Source organism: Prenolepis imparis, unplaced genomic scaffold (genome assembly GCF_030444845.1).
Source record: "Prenolepis imparis isolate NDT839.2.m4 unplaced genomic scaffold, iyPreImpa1.0 SCAF_115, whole genome shotgun sequence".
Classification (NCBI taxonomy): Eukaryota; Metazoa; Arthropoda; class Insecta; order Hymenoptera; family Formicidae; genus Prenolepis; species Prenolepis imparis.
The window spans coordinates 100,400-108,186 of NW_028141273.1; the positions used below are offsets into that span (position 1 = coordinate 100,400).

The window sequence follows — 7,787 nt, forward strand, 5'->3', positions numbered from 1 at the left end:
GTAATACAATAACTAACTAAATTATTAAATAATTAAAATATCAAAAATTATATAAAAATAAATATATATATATTTTTTTTTCTCTTACAAGAACTCCCAGAGTTATTTTTCAGTAAGAACTCTTCTTGTCCGGTTATTTTATTATTCGCTCTCGTAGTGGAAAATCCAAGGAGACGACCCTCGCGAACCGCTGCTAAATTGGCGCGAAACCGGCGTAATAGGCGGTTAAAGAAAGCGTTGGCACGGAGTCTGGCTGCGGGCGAAACCTTCGGCTCCCTAGGAAAAATTAACACACTGATTCACACAGAGACAACTAACACATATCACCCTACGGTCTCTCCTATTTCCTCACCCGAACATATAGAAACCCCGCTGACGCCGTCTCCCGCTACCTCTGCTTCTGCAGAATTTTTCGATTCCCCGCGAACTCCTTCTCCTCTTTCTCCCGAACCCGCTATACCTCAGCGGGCCCCTTCCCCTCACTCCTCTGTTTCCTCTGAGGACGCCGATTCTCCGCGGAGCCCTTCTCCCTTTCTTCCCCCTGCTTCTCCCGAACGCCCTGACCCACCTAGATCTCCATCTCCGGCTCCCTCAACAATCACCCTCGACGATTCTCCTCCCTCATCCCCAACGTCCTCTGTAAATAGGGAACATCCAGAAGGGTTTGAGGTAATAGATATCAGCGACGACGATTCCGAGGAATCAGAATCGCCTACCAAGCTCTCATAAGAGCAATTTAGAGCTTGGCTGATAAACCAGCTCCCAGGGATACGAGAAGTCCCTGAGGGAGCTTTCACGATTGGTCCAGGCCCCGTAGACCACGAGGCCTTACGCGAATTTCTAGAGACCACTGATAGAAATAACATCATCCCCTGGTATGTTCCCGGGCGTAGATATCCTTTAGCCGTCCCTGCACACCTTCTCCTACGAACCTATCCCCCCTCCACCGCCATAATTACCGAACTCATATAACCTAGAATTCTCTCTTACACGCACACACATGGACACTATTTTTATATACCTATTATCATTTAAATTATTGTAACCACCAATCGGGACCCTAAAATTTAAACAATAACTCTTACCCCTTTCTGCCCCGATTGAAGACCTCCGTACTAATGTATCACCCGCGACCCATACACATACACTCACTCTTCATTAGCAACTAAGTCCGTCGATTATATTATTATGTATATAAATTCTTTCGTCTCTATATTAGGAATAAATTTATAAATATCAACATAAATGATTTTCATTTATTAATAACCCGTTCCCACTCATTCCCGTAAACCAGGATCGCACAAGGTCCCATCCTGCGTAAAAGAGATTAAATTCTCTTGCCAAAAAGGGACCACCGAGCGAACGGCCCTTTAAATGGAGTAAGAGCGACCCTAGCGGTCGTTGACCTATTTGGGCCCAGACCTTCGTTCGGGTCGAACAGACGGATAGTCTGCCGTCGTTCGAAAAGATAAATTTAGTTACGTCCTTCCTTTCGACTCTTCCTTCCTTGAGTCTGGACGTAACAGTATAATCCAGAAACAAAATTAATACTTCTATTATTAGTTTCATGATTTTAAAAAATTACTATATATACTATATACATGTATTACAAACTTTTATTACCTGTACTTTGCATTATACCAATAATTTCTATATTTCGCCTTTCTGAATATCCAGTGTACAATAATCTTCGTCCGTAAAATTCAATATATGTACTTCGAGTTTATATGTCCCATCTGTGATAGACCCACAGCCAATTAATTTATTTAATTTATTATTGTGCGTGGTTAAAAAATTTGTCTTCACGTATCCTTTTAAGACTAAAATAAACATTTAATAAAAAAAAGTAAAATAAAATTATATTTTATTATTAATAAAATTATAATTCAAAAATAATTTTATATGTGTATAAGCTAATATATACAATAATCTATTAATGTTGGCACTTGATAATTTAATTTTTTAAATATATTCTTTATACATATTAATATATTACTATTTTGCATAATATAGTATTTAAAATATAATAATTACAATTGCAAAATATAATAATATAATTATTATTAAGGATTTATTATTTATAAAAAATATTTGTTATAAAAAAATATATTCGAAAGTATTTTACAATGTTTGAATGTACTAATAAAACTTACTATTGTAATAAATAGATATTAATTATATAAATGTTTATATATATGTTAATAATATAGAATTTATATATTAAATAATATATAATTTATGTGTTACATTATACTTTATTTATTTTGAACGATTATAAAAATATAATTCGAATGAATAATAAATTGAAAATGAAAAATTAAAAGGTATATGTATATAAAAGATATAAGAAAAAATACTCACTAATTCGATTTGTGGTATTGAGAACTTCACAAAGTTCAACCGGTTCAGGTTCTGAGTCCACTAATGTTATCGGATCAAATATTCCCAAATTGGAAACAATAGTGTTTGATTTAATTAGTAATTCGTATGACATATTGCCGTTATTAAATTGGGCCATTTTTGGTGGGCGTGCTTGAACACCATCCAAATGAATGATCTACAGGGTGGCCCCGAACGTTCCAGCCAGACTTTGAGATCTTATAGGAAATTTAATTCTGTACAAAAAAATTCCTATAAACATGAGTCGAAAAATGCTTTCTTACGAAGTTATCGCTCAAAAACCTCTGAAATCGTGATTATTTTACACATTTTTCCATTTAGATTTTTACTTGTGGGAAAGAGTGAAAAATGAAGTTTATTCAACGCCAATCGAGTCTCGTGAACATCTGATCCAACAAATAAATACGACTTTTGATCGATTGAGGTTGAATCAGGAGGAAATCCGTAAAGCGACTAGATCGGTAATTACTCGATGCCGAAAGTGTATTGGAGGGGGGGGACATTTTGAGAACAGTTAGTTTTTTCACGTCTTTATTCATTTTCTACTATTACGTGCTATTTTAGTTTAAACAAATTTATTTTATTTTCATAAAAGAAAAAGATTTTTATTTTCTATTTTTATCGTTTTTTTTCAAGAAATTTATTAAGTTTCATTTTCTTTTCACCTTTTGCTCTTCCTTTTAAGTTTTATTTTCTTTTTATTTCATTTTCTTTTCACCTTTTGCTCTTCCTTTATCAGAGGTTTTTGAGCGATAACTTCTTAAGGAAGCATTTTTCGACCCATGTTTATAGGAAATTTTTTGTTCAGATTTCTTGTTAAATTTCCTATAAGATCTCAAAGTCTGGCTGGAACGTTCGGGGCCACCCTGTATATATAAAGAAAGGTATATATTATTTTTTAAAAAGTGTCACAATATCTGTCCAAAACATATGACGTACATTATACATACATGTAATCTTATATTTCTTGAGTCATTAAATATGACTGATAATTTTATTTGCTTAATATTGTGGAGAAAGGATTAACATTTGTTTGAAAAACAAATAAAAAACAAGATAGTCGTTAATCATATTACTGTTAAAAGATTTATTTCTTCTAAGACAAATTTTGACTATCTTTTTACGACTTTAGGCAAATAAAATTGTTACTATCGTATTCAGCAACTTAAAAAGCATAATATAAAACTTAATATAATTTAATATAATATAAATATAAATATAAATATATATATATACAGAATGTTTGGCAACAGCCTGGGACAAAATGTAAGAGAAGATTCTATATGATAAAATAAAACGAAAATAAAGAGTAAAAAAATTTCAATAAATTTTTCCTTTTTTAGTTTTATAAATGTTTAAAAATTTGTATAAAAGGCACCTGAATTACGGAAATCTGCCAATCTCGGACGTGCGTAAACTACGTTGGTATAATCGTTATCAAAATACACAATGACAGATAAATACAGAAGCTTACTTCGTAGCAGCTGACGTAAAATCTGTGATATTCGGCGTAGCAATATTTTTCTCCTTACATTCAAATATTGCCGCGCCGAATATCGCAGATTTCACGTCAGTTGCTACAAGGTAAGCTTCTGTACTTATGTGTAATGATGTATTTTGACAACATACTGACGTGTAACCTACGCATGCCCAAGATTGGCAGATTTCCATACTCTTCAGGCATCTTTTATAGAAATTTTCAAACATTTATAACTGAAACAGAAGGCTATCGAAAATGTTTTACTCTTCATTCATTTTCATCTTATTTTATCATATAGAATCACCTCTTATATTTTGTCTTGGTTGTTGCCGAACACCCTGTATATACAATATATGTGTGTGTTATAATATAACATATATATATATATATATATTTATATTATATCGAAGGCAAGAAAATTATGAAAAAATATTGCATGAAAAAATTAACAAATAAGAAATAATGAATAAAGTACTTACATGATTTATCATTATATGGTGCTGTATGTAATCGACGTCATCATTCCATGCAACAATTTGAATTCGTTTCCCCTTTCCATTATTCATATAAAATTAAAAAAATTTATATTGCTGTTTAGTGCCAACATATCTTGAAGACTCAATGCCATCCACATAGCCAATAATTTCGCTATTAAAAAATTTAATTATAGTAAATAGTAATATAATTGTATTATACACATATCTCTTTTATATTTTTATTATCATACTAAATAGATATCTTTAATCTATCAATATCTTTAATCTATTTTGCACATTCATATTTGAAAACTTTTGGTGTAATATCTTAATACGATGTAATACAGATTTTCATAGATTAAATTGATTTAATTATTATAAATTTTTTCTATGATTTTTAAAACTTATATAATATATGTTTTGATTGTTAAGACTCAGAGAATAATAAAGTTTACAAAATTATGATATGATACTTTAATATTAATATTAATCTGTAATTTAAATATTAAGTAATTCAATTAGTGATAATTAATAAAAATATTATAATATTAAATATGTTTTTTAATTTTTATTAATTAAAATATCTATATATAATACACTTACTTTTTATTATACATTTCTTATTATACAATCTTTCAATATGATATTTTAATGCGAAATGTGTATAATTATAATAAATTATAATAAAAACTCTCTATAACAAACTTGTATGTGCATTAAAATCATAAAAATGTGCAATTAATAAGAAGAAAAATAATTGTTTATTTTTATTATGAATTTTAGGAAAGAAGAACAATTTTTATACTTACACCAGTAGGTATACTATGTCGGTTCTAACCCATGGGGCTTCGTGGGGAGTGCGGGGCGCGGGGGGTCCTCCATTGCGAGGGGTATGACGTCACGCGGGGCGGGGATATCTCGAGGGTGCGGGGGCTGACGTCACGCGGGTGGAGAGGATGTTTCGACAAAGGAGGGGGAGTTTTCTGAGTGCAATATTTGTAGATGGTATCTTTACGACTTTTTTATGAGGGTTCTTAGACATTTTCCCAAAAAAGGTATAGAACAAGCGCCGATGATTGACAATTTTGTCACTGACACTGACTGACAACTTTGTGACTAACCCTCGTTAGTATAATTTTATTACGGAAGCGCCGATGTCCGGCTGCTCGAACTTATCAACGGAGCGTTCTAGAATCCATAAAACTATATTTTTTTTCATTTTATGGACACAATGTCCATTAAATGTCCATAAAATCATTAGGATATTATGGAAAGGAATGAAGATTTTAGGGCCGACGCTGCGATGAACATGTCAAACGTTATTTATAAGTGCAAATGTAAAAATGTTGACGTTCGGCAGCTTTGTACCCTCGCGGAAAATGTCCCATAAAAACGAGAGCGAAACATTTTTCTTAATATTTTTTAAGGAAGAATGCAACGTATCGGCGCCAACGTTCGGCAGTTTTGTACCCTAGCAGAAAATCGGTCGTAAACGAGAGCGAAACATTTTCCTTAATATTTTTTAAGGAATTATTGCGATAATGTTGAGAGGGATGGGGGTTGAAACTTATGGAGAGAGTCTGTCTCCGCGATGTTTGTCATAAAGTCTTCAACGTTTGTGCAGTTAAGTACAGTGAAGTTAAAGTGGAAAAATGAATTTTGAAAACATTGAGCGTCATGATGATCGGCCCAGGTGGGTCGATATGATATTTCGCGATGATCGACCCAGGTATCACGACTTGTGGTATAATTCGGAGCGTGAGGTGCATATTAGATGGGTGCGGATAGGGCGGGAATACGACCGCTATTACAATGATCAGCTGTGGGGTGACATGGAGGAAGATTACAATGAATGGGACGATGTGTGCTGCCTCCGCAAATTGTTCGGTGAGGAACCGTACCCTCCTGAACCTGTCAGGGAGGCACTATGGGTATAGTAAGTACCGCTATTTTTATTAAAAAAAAATTTTTTAATAATTAATAATAAAAATTTTCTGTTATGCAGGAGTCCTGCCTGGTCACTACCGCAGTTGCCGCCACCGCAGTCACCGCCACATCATCCGCATTCGGCCGCCCCACCATTATCCAGCCACTTAAATTTCATATTTTAAATTTTATATACTTTTTTTTTATTTTTGAATATATATATTTTTCTTTTCATATTTTATATTTTAAATTTTAAATTCACACACACACAAAATTATAAATATTACACATACCTATTTTATGAATAAAAAAATTATTTTAAATATAAAAACATGTTGAGAAAGAGAGAGAGAGAGAGAGAGAGAGAGAGAGAGAGAGAGAGAGAGAGAGAGAGAGAGAGAGAGAGAGAGAGAGAGAGAGAGAGAGAGAGAGAGAGAGAGAGAGAGAGAGAGAGAGAGATATTTATTAGCTTTCTCAGCTATTTGTAAAATACAACTCTAATTTACATTAATTACAATATACTCCTTTAACTCTCGCTTAAACGCTTCCAGTTCTTCGATTCGTCTTATTTCAGCTGGTAAGGCATTGTACATTTTCACTCCCTCATAAAACATACTCTTCTGTGCACTCGTTGTCCTACGAAATTGTACCACAATGTCCCCAGCTTGCCGTGTCTGTCTTTCATTCTCTTTTCCCACTATTGTTAACTTATTTCTTAATTGATCCGGTAACATATTCTTTAAAATCTTAAAGATAAATATACACACATTATAATTCAGCCTCTGTCTTATGGACATAAACTGCAGCGCTTGCAGCATACTCTCCACTTTGGTATATCTATCACATTGCAATATGACCCTCATGGCCCGGTTTTGCGCTTTTTGCAATTCATTCAGTTGTGTTTCTCCCATATCAATTAACAGCGTCGCACAATACTCAAAGTGAGGCGCTATGATTGACTTATATATAATACATCTAGTGTATGCCGATATGTAGTTACCTATTCTATTTAAAAAACTCACTTTTTTCCCTATTTTCTTTAGCATATAATCACAGTGGTCCTTAAATCTTAACCTATCGTCAATAATTATGCCTAGATATTTCATTCTTTCCAGACGCTCTATCTCCGTTCCATCCAAACATTTCAGTGTAATGTTACCTCTCAGTTCTTTTCGTACACTTCGAACTATTATATATTTCGTTTTCCTTGCGTTCATTTTTAACTTATTTGTATTCATCCATCTTTCCACTGTAACAAATGCCATATTCATTTTTCTTTCTAATTCCGCACTACTCCCTCCAGTCACATACACTAGCGTATCGTCTGCAAACATTTTTATACTACATCCCTCCGGACAGACTTTAATTATATCGTTTATATATATTATAAATAACAAAGGTCCTAATACAGATCCCTGTGGTACTCCATATTCTGTGGCCAATAATATAGACCATTCATTGTTAAATCGTACCTGCTGTGTTCTATTCTTTAAATATGATCTTAA

The 7,787-nt window shown here is 33.2% G+C and overlaps 1 pseudogene; it reads right to left on the reverse strand.

Annotated features, from left to right (window-relative positions):
• Positions 1-1,606: 1,606 nt before the first annotated feature.
• LOC145947657 (uncharacterized) lies at positions 1,607-4,973 on the reverse strand (annotated as a pseudogene).
• Between the last annotated feature and the right edge of the window lie 2,814 nt (positions 4,974-7,787).